The 16,347-nt window shown below is 38.9% G+C and overlaps 1 protein-coding gene and 1 long non-coding RNA gene across 2 annotated transcripts in view; both read right to left on the bottom strand.

The window, feature by feature from the left end:
• LOC129750660 (3-phosphoinositide-dependent protein kinase 1) overlaps positions 1-16,347 on the bottom strand; it is a 44,781-nt gene that overhangs the window by 13,830 nt on the left and 14,604 nt on the right. The gene's annotated exons all lie outside the window — the stretch shown is intronic.
• Positions 12,415-15,599, bottom strand: LOC129750662 (uncharacterized). The gene is made up of 3 exons (XR_008738442.1): positions 12,932-15,599; positions 12,714-12,858; positions 12,415-12,652 (listed from the first exon to the last, which is right to left on the bottom strand). It is a non-coding gene; the product is annotated as an uncharacterized LOC129750662 (long non-coding RNA).

The raw sequence follows: 16,347 nt of genomic DNA, 5'->3' as shown, positions 1-16,347 counted from the left end.
TTTAAAAAGATTTTTATCTTACGTTGCAAGATTCAATAAACAATAATAATAATAATAATAATAAACTGAGTTAGGGGGCTTCGTACGCGTCTGTTCTCCATGTCAGGGGCGGCGTGCGGAGTGCAACAACATCCTGGTGGTGTTCGGGACCCAAAACAGCAACATCACGAAGGTCCTCCTGCGAGATAGTGGGGTTAGCTGCGGGCCTTGCGAGCCCGTGACTACAAAAAACATTAGCGACGAACAACGAACAACAAATTTCGGATGGAAATCGGCAAAGACCCACGCGACGATTGGAAACTTGGAACATGGAACTGCCGATCTCTAAATTTTGTGGGCAGTACCCACGTGCTCTCCAACAAATTCAAGAGCCGCAAATTCTACATCGTAGCGCTGCCGGAGGTATGCTGGAAGGGCTCCACGGTACTAACGTACCTAGATGGTCGTGTCATCTACCAGAGCTGCGGCAACACACACGAGCTTGGAACAGCTTTTATAGTGATGGGAAAGATGCAAAAGCGCGTGATTTTACGCGCAGCTGGAGCGTGAATACGATCGTTGCCCAAAACATGATATCAAAATCGTCATCGGGGATTTAATTGCTGAGGTCGGCCAGGAGGAGGAAAACCGACCATTGGAAGGTTCAGTGCGCACCAGCTAACCAACGAAAACGGCCTCAGACTTATTGATTTCGTACCTTTTTCAAGCACCGCCTGCCACACAAGTACACCTGGAGATCACTTTACCAAACGCAATCACAGATCGATCACGTTTTGATTGACAGCCGGCACTTCTCGGACATCATCGACGTCAGATCCTGTCGAGGCGCCAACATCGAATCAGATCACTATCTGGTGATGGTGAAGATGCGCCCAAAACCCTCCGTAGTGAACAACACACGAAACCAACGCCCGCCTCGGTTAAATATCGCACGACTGAAGCAACCTGAGGTCGCGGCAGACTACGCGCAATTGGTCGAAGCAGCGCTGCCGGCAGAGGGCGAGCTTGACGAAGCCCCTCTCGAGGACTTGGGATACCATCAAGACAGCCATCAACAGTGCTGCGGAGAACGTCATCGGTTATGTGGAGTGAACTCGAGGAACGACTGGTTCGACGAGGAGTGTAGGAGGGTGATGGACGAAGAGAATGCCGCGCGGGCGGCAGTAGTGCAAAAAGGCACCCGTCGAAATGTGGAAAATCACCGACAGCGGAAGAGGCAGCGAGTCCGAATTTTCCAGGAGAAAAAGCGCCGCCTGGAGGAGGAGGAGCTCGAGGAGCTGGCGCAGCTGCATCGTTCCCAAGAAACACGAAAGTTCTATCAGAAACTCAACGCATCCCGCAGAGGCTTCGTGCAGCAAGCCGAAATGTGCCGGGATAAGGACGGGGGCATCCTGACGGACAATCGTGAGGTGATCAAAAGGTGGAAGCAGCACTTCGATGAACACCTGAACGGCGCACATGCAGGAGATCGAGACGGTGGGGGAAGGTACATCGCCGGCGTAGCCAACGACGTAGAGGAGCCACTCCCAACGATGAGTGAGGTTAAGGAAGCCATTCGCCAGCTGAATAGAAACAAGTCGGCTGGGAAGGATGGCATCGCAGCTGAACTCATCAAAATGGGCTCGGACAAGTTGGCCGATTGCCTACACCGGTTATAGTCCGGATGTGGGACATATAACAGCGACCGGAGGAGTGAAAAGAGGGGGTAATATGCCCCATCTACAAGAAGGGCGACAAATAGGGCTGTAAGAACTACCGAGCGATCACTGTCCTAGATGCCGCCTACAAAGTGTTGTCCCGAATCCTACCCGTCGCCTAACGCCACAAGCAAACAGATTCCTGGGAAGTCATCAGGCTTCATGTAGGGACGATCAACGACGGACCAGATATTCACATTACGGCAAATCCTCCAAAAATGCCGGGAACACCAAGTCTCTATGCACCATCTATTCATCGACTTCAAAGCCGCATACGACACGATCGACCGTAACGAGCTATGGAAAATCATGGACGAGAACGGCTTTTCCGGGAAGCTGATCAGACTGATCAAGGCGACGATGGATGGAACGCAGTGCTGTGTGCGGATTTCGGGTGAATTGTCGAGTTTATTCGAATCGCGCAGGGGGCTTCGACAAGGTGATGGTCTATCCTGCATGATGTTCAACGTGGCGCTAGGTGTTATTCGACGAACGGTGGGCGAAATGCGGGGCACGATTTTCAACAGATACAGTCAACTTATCTGCTTTGCCGATGACGTTGAAATAATCGGCAGATCATCTGCGGCGGTGGAGGAGATCTACCGCAAACTGAAACGCAAAGCAGGAAGGGTTGATGATTAATACGTCCAAGACAAAGTACATGCTGGCCTGCGGATCCGAAACCGACCGAACTCGCTTGTCCAGTAATAACAAGGTCACGATCGACGGCGACGAGCTGGAGATAGTCGAAGACTTTGTCTATCTCGGCTCAGCCGTGAGATCCGGAGGCGAATTATCCGGAGGACCTGCGTACACTCGGAGTATTCGAGCGACGAGTGTTAAGAACCATCTTTGGCGGCGTACAGGAGAACGGAGTGTGGAGGCGAAGGATGAACCACGAGCTCGCGCGACTCTACGGCGAACCCAGTATCCAGAAGGTGGTGAAGGCTGGCCGGATACGCTGGACGGGACATGTTGCGAGAATGCCGGACGACTGTCCTGCAAAACAGGTGTTCGCTACAAATCCGGTAGGGACAAGACGAGCGGGGGCGCAACGAGCGAGGTGGTTAGAGCAAGTGGAGCGTGATCTGGCGAACGTGGGGTGCCCGAGAAATCGGAGAATCGGCAAAGGTAGGGGCGATGGAAGGCGACACGTATCCACGTGAAATGGTCTTCAACGAATTTTACAATTTGGTTCAAAGAAATTCTCTTGTCAACTGGCAGCGTAAATGTGACAAGGATGAGTTGGGTCGGTGGCTCCACTCGATTATCCCAAAGGGAAGCCTTAAACCCTGATTTAATAGATTGGACCTGAGGCGGGATTTTATTCGTATATTTTCCCGTCTCTTGGCCAATCATTATTCCTTAGAAGCGGTACTCTATCGTTTTGACATTGCTGGCAGCAATTTTTGTGGTTGCGGCCAAGGTTACCATGACATCGAGCATATTTTTTGGTCGTGTGAGGTCCATTTTGTCGCCAGAACGAATTTAATAGACTGCCTTCGAGCCCAAAGAAAACCACCTAATGATCCAGTGAGAAATGTACTAGCTGTGCTAGGTTTGGACTACATGTTCGAAATCTACCTTTTTCCAAAAGCTATCGATCTTCGTCTATAATTCTTTTTTATTTTCATATTTCCCTTTCTATCTTCCTTTCTTCTCTCACAAAGTGAAAAGTTAAACCAACGATTGCAAAAAAGCCTTAAATCGATTTTGGCTCCTTGAAGCCTAATGGTATGAGCCGTTTCAAATAAAGAAATTGTTAAACAAAATAATGAATGCAATGTCGCATTGAAGCTAAAACGTGCAAAAATGAAGAATGGGTGTTCAACTGATTGTCATGATTTTAATCCAACCGGTTTACCATATACAATTCTTATGTAGAACAATGAACATCCATAAACAATTGTTAAACTGCCGCTTTTCGCAATTTGCTGCATTTTCGTCAATTTTCAGTTTATCTTAAAATTGTTCAAATACAGTTTGTTCTTCAATTAAGACTAAAAAATTCATAACTTTTTTTTTTGTTGCGTTTAAATAGCTCGGGGAGCTGACGCTGGAAATGAAAATTAGAGATAGTTTTTGGAGAAGAAATTTTTAAAGTTTAGAGTAGGCAGCGTAGAATAGTAAGCGATCATGAGACGTTGGTTAGACCATCATGCACTTCATTATATCCATTCCGGCTGGATATGGACAGAATGCAGTTCAAGATAATAAACCAACCCCTCCTGATACCAGTTGGAGGAAGGACAAGGGTGGATTCGAGACTGGCCTCTACTTACTCCCCAAGCATCTACATACTACGTTTTATGGGCGCATTGAAAATATTAAAAACGAAAAGGAAGGATCTCACCAAGTTACAGGACACCATGTTCAGCTGTTGATCATTAGCTAGTTCCTTGGGCTGACAACCATGCGAAAGCCATCGTCTGGGTCCAATGATGTTAGGGGATGGCTCGCTCAACGTCATCATTGGACCAAATGATTTGTCGTTAGTGTAGCCATGATACATGAAATGAAAACAGAAAAAAAGGAAAAAAAAAGGATTTTAGTTCATATCATCTATCGATATCTAAAAAGAAGTCTAGCTTAAACTAATAACAAATCTAGCTCAAATCAATAGTAGAAGTAGGCTACATTATTCCTGTCACATCACAGAATCCAATTTTACTAAAATATGGATGTGAGAGCCTGTTTTGTTTTTTGAGCAAGCCTATTTCAAACTAACAAAAATTCTAGCTCAAATCTATAGTAGAAGTAAAGTACATTATTCCCTTCAAAAACTCATGCAAATTTACTGTTTGAGCCCTATCCTACCTGCCTTACACAGTTGAATGCCTACTTTTGAATTAGATTTAAAATTATTCAAGACTGTTTGATTTAAACCATAATATTATAAAACAACACAAGATATAGATTCGTTTCACAAACCTAAAACCACAAAATATAATTTCCATCCAATTAGCCCCCAGTGATTGAAAAACGCTAGATTATGAATCAGAATAATAATTCATAAACCGCAAATACTCATCCACTGTCTTGCATCTTAAAATTGTTCAAATACAGTTTGTTCTTCAATTAAGACCATGCTTGGCAAAAGTCATCGTCATGAGGCGTGAAGCTGTGACTGTGAAGCCTCTTGGTCCGTCGAACTCAATTGACTGTTCCTTAACGACCAGTCACTTCGTTTGCCAGTCATTCATTCCCCATTCATTTTAAGCTAAAATAATAACCTAGTCAAGCAATCGCATTCAAGCGACCGATGACGAAAAAGAAACGCATTTATTATTATTGTTGCTCCTGCCAGCAAGCCGAAGACGACCGAAGAGGAACAAGAAAAGCATTTATTATTATTGTTGCTCCTACCAGCAAGCTCGTTTTCAGTTTTTTATTGCTATTGTTGCTCTCTGCCAGCAAGTCGTTCAATTAGTTGTACCTGCCGTCAGCAGCCGATCGAAGTGTGAAGAGATTTGCCAGTCACACTCAGGAGAAATTTTGACCATGTGTAGGAGCTTCGCCAGTCGATGATAGAGAAATGTTGATTGTTGTCGTGCTTTATCCGTCATGCGAGTAGTGAGGCTCCGTCAATTGAGAACAGTGCCAGTCGTTTGATGAAACAAAACCAGTCGATTCAAGCGTGACGGGCGAAATTTACCATCACTGATTAAGACTAAAAAATTTCATAACATTGTTTTCAAAATATATGAGAAAATACCAAATCATGTCTGTCCCATATGAAATATACCCGCAAAGCTATCCCATAGGGGAGATGAGGGCATAACGAGCACCCAGGGCATAATAAGCACTACATTTTTCTAGGAAAGTTCGTATTTTTTTAATAAATTTTCATTAGGATTTGTTTCGTACTTCCTATAGCATTAATTTTTCACAAAAACAGGAATATCCTTATCATCTTTACAGAGATATTTAAAAAACGGCTATGTTCTCAAGTAACGATAATATTATAATTTTTGAGCATCACGAAATAAGCCTTATGATCTTATCTATAATGTACGCACTGCAACATGATGTACACATTGTTTCTCAATTTTTACCATCATAAAATTTTTGATTTTTCATTTTTATCAATTATAAAACACGCTTTCACTTAAATTTGTTGACTAGGGGCATATAGAGCACCATATTATCGAGGCATAATGAGCATTTTCATCCGACGATTTAGCCTATTGGTAAGGTGTCGGAGAGGTAATCAAAAGACTAGAGTTCGATTTCTGTTCGAGGTGATTTTTTTTCCATTTACAATTCACGATCGATTTTTTTATTGTTTCATTATACGGCTAGTAGCATCATCCTACAAACAAAGCACATAATGTATGAGCGTGCGTGAATTGTTCGTATTACAAACAGACCTAGATTGTTTTGTTATTGCTTTGTTTGATGAATCTACGACTCACCTGACTTCATCGAGTTGAATTCGCTGCTAGATTCCCCGGCAGAAAACGCACATCTTGCCCTGATTAATGGTGCTCTTACTGCCTCAGGTGGGTTCCCATTATGCCCCTACAGTGGCTGGTTTTCAGTTTTTGGCAAAAATTTTTAAAATGCATTTTTTAACGTTTTCATCTAGTTTTTCACGTTTCAGCCCGTTAGGGAATAGGCTTTTCAAGTGTCTGAACACGAAACAATAATGTAACCTCCATATTATAGCTATTTTCTATGGTTAAATAAGCGTTTTCCTTAAGGTGGCCATTATGCCCTCATCTCCCCTATGTCTATTTTCACAGAATGCTTTAAAATAGCTCCTCTAATCGACCGAATAAATTTCCAAAAGGTTCCATTCATGGATAGAGAGAATCAAATGATCAACTGACAAAAGGAAAGTCAGCTTTGCGGGTACATTTGATACGCATGCGAAATATACTCGCAAGGCTGTCCCGTCATTATTTTCTCTTCTGCATCAACCAATTCCAAAGCAAAAAAATAATTGGACAAAATTCTACAACAATTATCTTCATATTTGTGAAGAAAGAAATAGAAAAGGCATAGTTTCAACCGAAAGAATAGAAATAAAAATCCAGGAAAGTTTATAAAAATCTTTAAAGCCTTTTTTCTCGTTTCGTTGTTTTTGCATATGGTACAGACTTGCCGACAGCGGCAGCAAATCAGTTTACTAAAATGCCCATTGACCTACTCCTTTTTAACTTTCCAACTGTTTGAATATATCTGAAAATAAAACTCCACCTCCGAATGATCAGAAAAATATAAGAGCATTAAAAAAAAGGTTCATAAAATAACAATAAAAGGTCAAACAATCATTTCTGATCGGACCAGATTGACCACACCCAAAATAATTTAGAAATTTTTTCTACGGGATTTTTCACGTAAACGAAAATTTTGTTGCGACCTATAGATTTTATGTGATTGTGTCATAACTTGTTTCCTTCCACATAGACGATTCATGAAATTCACATAAAGTCTATGTGGATGATTTGAAATCCGTTTTAAGCTTTTTTTAACGATCGTGAAGCACGCGATTCTTATAAGAAGAAAAACGACCCATGGCTGCAGTACTCGACCATTCCTCAGTCTTTGTTTGCTTCTGTCTCCACAAATTTTACGCGAAATTTTAGAAAAAGAATATTGTTTTCTTGCTCAAGGCATTCAGGGCTTTCCCTGGGAGGTCGGAGGTGGCAAAACTGGTGGTCCACGGATGCGTCTACCGGTGAGTTAAGGTTGCAGAAGGCAAAATCATATCCATTTTTAACTTTTTACTATAACCACAGAGAACAGACGTACAAGCTCGAACAAAAAATCTTTAAAAAAGTGTGTAAAATTTCAAATGCTGACACCCAAAAAATACGTTGAAACTTGACTTAAAACAGTGCCATCTATTGCGCCGTTCAAAAGTTACAAATCAAATTTTCACAGTTCTCTTTGGTGTATTTGGAGACATGTGGTGGTTAAGTCAAAAAGGAAAAATTGGTTAAAATGTTCGTTGGAAATTTTACACAAGTTTCGTGAGATAGCTTGTACGTCTGTTCTCTGTGCAACCTTACAGGCACAGCAACACAATTTCTATACGATTAGTAACAGCAGCAGTGAAAACGGATGCAATATGGCAACTTACAGTCTCTGGAGAAATATTCCGCGACCAGTAACAGCTACGACCCAGAAGTCGGTCACAGGTCACTTTGGTGTTTTTTTTTTATTATAGTGAGTGTTTAGTGAATGGTTAGGCCGCATTTTCACAAAACTCGCTATTCAGTGCTATTCATGTAAACGTATTGATGCGTTCATCTTTAAAATTTTATACGTAATCTACACACTTTTCAAGATAAATTAGAGTTTCAAAATATCAGAATATTTTTTTAAAAATGATATGAACTTGTTTTTATACTCATAGAAGTTTTAAAACACTATATTCAATAATTTTTAAAAAGTAATTTAAGTGCAATTATTGCACTCATCAATAGAAAAAGCCCCTGGATGTAGACTTTTGATGTATGTATATCAGTTGAAGACTCTGCTGGAGCTTTCAAATGAGCTGTCAAAGCTGGCAAACAATATGCTTCTCTTTCCACCATATGTGAATTTAGGTTAGGGAGACAAAGGCAGACAAAAGCTCGAACTGCTCGATTTTTCGACTGTTATAATGCGTGCAACATTTCATTTATGCACGCATCAATTAGAAATTTTGTGAAAACGAGGCCTTAGTCTCATGTGAATAAGTGCCTAATATAATAATGTGCATGCAGAATAAACAATTTTACGTAAATTTATGGTTGATACTTTATTTAAAATAATTTAAAATAGTATGAACACGTAAAAGGAACAATAGAACTGATTTAAACAACACCTCAACACTAAATTTATTTCACGTAACTTCCACCTTCCAACCAAGTTGCAACGATCTTAAATTCACGTAAATTTTAGATGACATTCATGAAGCACCAATTCTTATTAGGGGCGTGTTCACATGTTTTAATGGTAGGAGCTACGTGAAAATCAATTGGATAAAAATTATGTAGTTTTTCATGTACACCCAAAATTCAGCCTCTGTGCCAATGGCGTGTAGTCAATTACATAGCATCATTGGTACAAGAAGATAACGCGATCGGTGCTGATTCGATTTGCTCCCACCGGCATTAACCTCCCAAGTCAACCGAATTGCGTATGTCTGAAAGAAACAAAATAAAAACGATTTCACGTCCCTCCCTATCGCATCATAAGACGAAGCAGGATGGAAACAAATACCGGCCAACACCAGGCAGCCAGCGAACCGAGCACTGTGCGTGTGAATGTAGCAAAAGCAACAACAAAAACATCCTTCTAATTCAATCCCTTCAATCCACCGGCAAACAACCACGGCCAAGCTGTGCGTGTGTATGCAGTAAAAGCAACAAAAAAAAAACATTGCTTCAATTCAATCAACCAGCAAACAACCACGGCTAAGCTGTGCGTTTGTGTGTAGCAAAAGCAACAACAAAAACATTCCTTCAATTCACCGGCAAAGCTGCCCGGCTTTAGCAGCTGTGTATATGTAGCGTGTGTATGTAATAGCAGGCAGTAAGCAAATCACAGTTCTCATTCAATGGGTTTCCCTTTGCCTTCACTCCCGTTCCCTTTCCCGTTACCATCACAAGACAAAGGACTACCTTGAAAGGCGGCCAAACGCCGGGAAGCCACCGTCGTGCGTTTTTTTGTGATTGTTCGGCGGCAGAAAGCCTATGACAAATATCCCTCGTCCTGTATGAAGCTCAAATAGTACACTGGTTAGGATGTCGGACTGGCAAGACGATCTAGTTGGTGATTAGAGTTCGACTCTCCCTACGGGCGCTGTATTTTATATTTTTATTTTCTTGTTTCTGGGATGAATTATCCAATAGGAAGGAAATCCCATAAAATGTTTTTCTTGTTTCGCTTCAATGTAGTGGTCATGCATAATATTAGTTGGGAGACAAGTCCTTATGCCAGTTACGGTTTTTCAAACATATCATCTTGGGCACAGTGCACATTTCAGCGCATTATCGGCACAGAGATTTGCTAAATAGGCATTGGATTTTTGCAACCTCTTCTATGGGTGTAGCCGCTACGTGCAAATTATTTTGGGTGCATGTGATTGAGCTTTAGTTAAAAGCCGTGGGACCGGCATCTAGGGGTTCCGTTTCACTTATGGTCGGAAGTGGTCCGTTGATGCCTATGATAACACTGAAGTGTGTGTGGTACTCTCACTATTCTATACTATTCTCTCACTATACGTCAAGGTATACCCATTTATATCAAAGTGATATAAATGAGCACTCAATCACGCCCACAGCTTAAGCATGAAGCAAAACTTATTTTAAAATAAAATTTCGAATCATAAAATCGTTTACCATTTAATCATGAAAATTTTCAATAGCAGAATGCTTTTAGCAAAACCGCCGTTTTAAATTTCGTTCCATTTACAACCACCAGATGCCACTGTCTCAGTATTTTAATAACCGAGATATAAGGCATTTCCCCACTTGTCAGACGAACAGCTGATTTCTCATGTTTACATTTTCTCGGCATATCGTGGTAGGGTAAACTTAACAACAACATTACGCATGTTCAATGACCAGAAAGTAACGAAATAAAACTGACAATGCAATTGTAGTGGTTTTGCAAGCGCATCTAGGTGAGAAGAATAAAAGTTCTTTATTTAATGATTTGTAAAAACACAACAAGTTAAGACATGAAGGTATGTTGATGCTTTTAATGAAAGAAGATTTTAAAAGAAAGCATTGAACATTGCTTATCATCAAAGATCAAAATGGCGACCAGTTGGTGTTCACATTTTTCAAAACAAAAACAAAAAGCTACCCTACCACAATCTGTCTCAGGAAATACTCTATTTCATTAATAATCATGAAATAAAATTGATTATTTTAGCAACGCGAAAAAATACATGAAATATAATAAATTTATATTTTTTTCATTTCTGGGTATTCATTGGATCATTACACGCCAACATAATTATTTGTAAGGTACACCGTGGTTAGTGTGGACGCGGAGTAAGTGTGGACGATGGCTATCAAAACAATATTGTGCACTATTTTTTCAAACTTTCTTTTTTGACTATGATGTCGAGTTGATGTGCATCTTCTTCAATTGCAAATTTCTTGTAAACTAGCTGGCTCTTGACGGAAAATTCTACATTGAAACAATCCTTACATTCGAAACAACCAGTTAGGAAAAGAAACGGCGGTTGAAAATGAAGAAAAAAAAGGTTAATTTACAAAAAAACTAAAATTTGTCTGTCCTGGGGTAAGTGTGGACGGCTTTATACAGACTTTTTTTTGTGGACGGTTCGAGCAATGACGTAACGTATTTAACCAAGAAAACTCAAATTTGTAGAAAATTTTCTAATAAATCTACCGTCCACACTTACCCCATAAAGCGGGGTAAGTGAAAACACCAGCTACTGCCCCTATTCGCATATGAGTCCCATGTGTAAAAAACTGCAAACCGAGAGAAAAACTTGTTTTCATAAAAACAATCGTATGTATCATTTGTTGGCAAAATCTATCAACCGTTCGGATAGAAAACACCTCAAAGAATACTTTTGTTTACTTTTGCGCTAATACTAACTAATAATTACGGAGAAATTTCAATAAAACACTTATGTGACTCATATGCGAATATTCTTAACCCTCGAACAGAGATTATTCGCAAATGAGTCTCTGGTGCTAAAGTTATCAACAAGTGGCAAGTACTTTTCTAACATATTTTTATTTCATTTGTTTACCATTCTTTTTGATGACAGAAGAGAGTTCTCGAAAGATCTTGATTTCAACCTGATTTCAATAAAGCCCGAATAGAATAACATTGTGAAAATACCATGAATTTCATTTTCACGCCACCATGAACACCTAGGTTTTTTCGCCAAGTGGGATGTGATTTCCAGTGTTTTCCAAAACTTTATTTTCATTCGCGTGAAATTGCAGCGAATTTATCAGACATCATCATCATTTAATTCAATGTGTGTTATGAATACGTACACTGTAAATTTTTGCCTCGATTTCCAGCAAAAAAAATTGCTGGAAATGTTCAGCAATCCAAATTTTTGCTGGAAACCAGCAAACGGTTTTCTAATTGCTGGATTTTTCAGCAATCGGTTGTGTTCTTGTCATTTTTGCTGAAAAATCAGTAATCGGTTTTCAAATTGCTGGACTTTCCCGCAATTGATCTAGTTTGCTGGAAAATCAGCAATCGAGTTGTCATATTGGAGTCTGTTTGTTTTCGTACGCTGAAGCAAGGTGAGACTTTATTTTACGAATTTTGGTTGGATTATTTTCCTCTATATTTTAGCAACCAGACACAAGTCAAGGGTGAGTTTTTATTGGACAGATTTCATAAAAGATACTAATCAGAACTCTTTTCTCAGGTAGCGAATGATCAACACTCTGGCACAAAGCTGCCACTCCAGAGCCGGTGTTGGAAAATAAAAAAAAAAGTTCTTGAAAATAAACAAAACATAATTTAAAAATGGAAGAAACTAATTTTTTTCATGCTCATTATATGCACAGCCAGTATTCAATATTAAATTTAGAATTGAAATATAAATTTGGTACTAAATACAGCCGGTTGTTTGGAAAGAAATAGCTGCACCCAAAATAATCCGCACGTCGTGGCTACGTGAAAAACTACATAATTTTTATCCAATTGATTTTCACGTAAAATGAACGAAAAAAATAAGTAAACGCTCCTCTAATAGGATTTTTTGCTTGGTGAATGTCGCGTGCAACTTACGTGAATTTCAGGTGAGTTCAATGCGATGTGATAATGGAAGCATCGTGAAATGTGTTTAGTATTGAAATGATGTTTGAATCTTTTCTATTGATATTTTTTCGTTTCTACTTTCGGTAATAATAAAAAAAATTATCGCAAACATAATTTATTTCAACTACCATCACTGTTCATACACGTACACTTAGAATATTCAATCCCGGGACCTCTTGCTAAGTGGAATCCTGTGGAAACGAAATTTTTTTAAAAATAAAAATGAAACTACCTAATTGATGAATAATGTACCTTGTGCGCCATCCATTGCCACTTGAAATATACCTCCAACACCTACGAAATCTACTTGACTGGGATCATCTCCTCGATGCCGACGGCTCCTTCTCACGGTCCTTCGTTTTCTATTCGGTGGAGCTTCCAGAAGTTTCCTCCGAAGCTGGAAACAAACACAAATCTCAGCGTAGAATAATAATTCAACTAATTATTAGTTTCCGACGGGGAAAACTTACCTCCACGCTGTCAACGCTCGGATTTACGTTGCTTGTGCTAGGGCCCCGCAGGATGACAAGTGTGGTCTACTGGCCGACTTCCGACGACAACAAAAAAACAAGTAAGCTGACTGACAAGAAGTCCCTTTTCGAATAAGAATTTATTACCACTATCATCCGCTTGGAATTTACGTGAATTTCATGTGTAAGTTATGTGAAAGTAAAGTAACTTTTACGAGATCATCCTTGATACTCTGTGGTTACACAAAACTCACGTAGAATCGATAGGATGCCACAAAATCTAAATTTACGTGAAAAATCTCGTAGAAAAAATTTCAAAATTATTTTGGGTGTGGTTTCCAGCAATCTGGATTGCTGATTTTCCAGCAATTTGAATGGCTGGAAACCAGCAATAACGTTTGCTGTTTTTTCCAGCAATTTCAATAGCTGGAAATTGTGCTGGAAAGTCAGCGGGACAAAAACCAGCAAAATTTTGCTGGTTTTCAGCAAAAAAAAATTGCTGTGTAGATAACGCCGACCAAAAGTTTGCTGGATTCAGACAAAGAAGGAGATTGCTTCCGGAGCATCATCCTAGGTAATAAACGAAAACACAACAGATATTGTTATGCATATAGAAAAAAGCAATGAAAAAATTTTGTTATTTTGTTACCGAAACAACACTTCAAGTACCACCCACCCGATCACACACTGTAAATTTTTGCCTCGATTTCCAGCAAAAAAAATTGCTGGAAATGTTCAGCAATCCAAATTTTTGCTGGAAACCAGCAAACGGTTTTCTAATTGCTGGATTTTTCAGCAATCGGTTGTGTTCTTGTCATTTTTGCTGAAAAATCAGCAATCGGTTTTCAAATTGCTGGACTTTCCAGCAATTGTTCTAGTTTGCTGGAAAATCAGGAATCGAGTTGTCATATTGGAGTCTGTTTGTTTTCGTACGCTGAAGCAAGGTGAGACTTTATTTTGCGAATTTTGGTTGGATTAATATAATTATTTTTATTTCCCTCTATATTTTAGCAACCAGACACAAGTCAAGGGTGAGTTTTTATTGGACAGATTTCATAAAAGAAACTAATCAGAACTCTTTTCTCAGGTAGCGAATGATCAACACTCTGGCACAAAGCTGCCACTCCAGAGCCGGTGTTGGAAAATTAAAAAAAAGTTCTTGAAAATAAACAAAACATAATTTAAAAATGGAAGAAACTAATTCTTTTTCATTGCTCATTATATGCACAGCCAGTATTCAATATTTAATTTAGAATTGAAATATAAATTTGGTACTAAATACAGCCGGTTGTTTTGAAAGAAATAGCTGGTTTCCAGCAATCTGGATTGCTGATTTTCCAGCAATTTGAATTGCTGGAAACCAGCATTAACGTTTGCTGTTTTTTCCAGCAATTTAAATTGCTGGAAATTTAGCTGGAAAGTCAGCGGGACGAAACCCAGCAAAATTTTGCTGGTTTCCAGCAAAAAAAATTGCTGTGTAGATAACGCCGACCAAAAGTTTGCTGGATTCAGACAAAGAAGGAGATTGCTTCCGGAGCATCATCCTAGGTAATAAACGAAAACACAACAGATATTGTTATGCATATAGAAAAAAGCAATGAAAAAATTTTGTTATTTGTTACCGAAACAACACTTCAAGTACCACCCACCCGATCACACATTAGATCGTCGAAATTACCCACGAAGGAACCATCCTGACCAAAGGCTGATCTTTTGAGCGTGGTTCATCGGTTGATGTTTGTCGAAAAAATAATTTTGGTTTAGAGTTATTTATTCATGTTTTTTGTGACTAAGAACTAGATTTCTTCGGAATCATTTTGCTACTATACGTTCAATTTTTATGTAAATTAATGATTCAAGCATTAAATTATTGATTTACTTCATTTTCTATCTATCCTTTCCTTTAATTGTAAGGTCTGGCGCTGAATTTTCGTCATGGGATCAAGGACTAATAAAATCGTGTACACGAGTGCCGACTCCCGCTCGTCTACGATTTTTACTCGTAAAGATTAGCCAAAGCGCGAGCAGGCTGTGAAAAAAATCCCTTAGGTTCGTGAACCATAGGAAACGCGAGCGAGGCAGTCCAACCAACCGACGATTCTTTTGGATTTTGAATCCTATCTCGCTCGTGGAAATGGTAACATTCATGAAAATTTCCTCGCGATTTTGGCTCACGAACCATTTAGCGAAAAGGTTCATGAACTTTTTTAGAGAGAGAACGCGTGGTTATTCGATTTTCTTCCGTAGGCAGACTGTGCGTCTCATTAGGTACGCGTACGGATAATAAATTGTGCTTCAAGCAGCAGCAGGAAGTTCACACATCTATCTACGGAAACTTGATTTTTCACCACCTTATCGGATTCATGTGCCCCTAAAAGGATGAAGAAATAATGAAACCCTTAGTTCCCGACGCCTTTGGCAGATAATTGAATTCTTTTGAACATATAAGAAGACGAAACAATTTTTCAAGAAGAGAAAAAACCCCAATTATAAGAGTGCGTTCTTTATTTTGTCCAAGCGAAAACGGATTTTGACCACAATTACGGAAAAGTACTAATTTCGGAATTGTGAACTCCTGATATTTAAATTCTGAATGAAAAAGTCACACTTTACTATTTGAATTGGGAATTCTTAATCCACAAATTAGATTTAAATATTCGCAGTACCGAATTCAAAACTCAGAATTTGATTTTAAATTTTACAGTTTCGAATTAAGTATCACGAATTTGAAATTAAGAATTTTTGAGAACGAATTTTCAATTTAAATTTTTTAAATCAGGATTTTGAACTCAAAATTGCAGGGCAAATTGTGGATTTTCATTTAAAATTCATAATAGATAGTTCAGTATTGTGAACAATGTAATTTGTAAAGGAAATTGTAAGCTCACAATTTTAATTGTATAATTATGAATCCAGAAAAGGAATTTTGAAAAACGAATTTTGAATCGTGGACATTGAATTATTTGTTTTCAAATTTTGTTCATCATTCGGATTTTCAGCTGAAATTTGGATTTGAAATATCAATCGCAAATCGTGCAAATTTGAAATATTTTAAAAATAAAAATCAAATATGTTCACACTAGTCCAAAGGTAGTACCTATGTATGTCAAATTTAAGTAGTAGTGAAAATCAAATAAGATGCCATTGAAAATATTTTGCAAAATGAGAATGTTCTGAAGAATATTTTGAAACATTTATGAACTAGGTATGGCTCTGTAACTTTGAAAAATTTAATAACATTAAAAATGTTGAAGACAGTGACTTAGCTATGAATCACATAAAAATATTCTTTAGTATTAGTACAAACCATCCTACCTACCTAAGTATTCTTTTTGTGTTGTTTAATATTAAAGTCTTATGTAAAAAATTAGATGAAAAATACAAAAATAAAAATGGGACCGTTATGCGAGAAACGT

The sequence above is a fragment of the Uranotaenia lowii genome, chromosome 3, assembly GCF_029784155.1.
Source record: "Uranotaenia lowii strain MFRU-FL chromosome 3, ASM2978415v1, whole genome shotgun sequence".
Lineage (NCBI taxonomy): Eukaryota > Metazoa > Arthropoda > Insecta > Diptera > Culicidae > Uranotaenia > Uranotaenia lowii.
The sequence above is the reverse complement of the archived record's forward strand: the minus strand, read 5'-3'. Positions and strand labels throughout refer to the sequence as shown.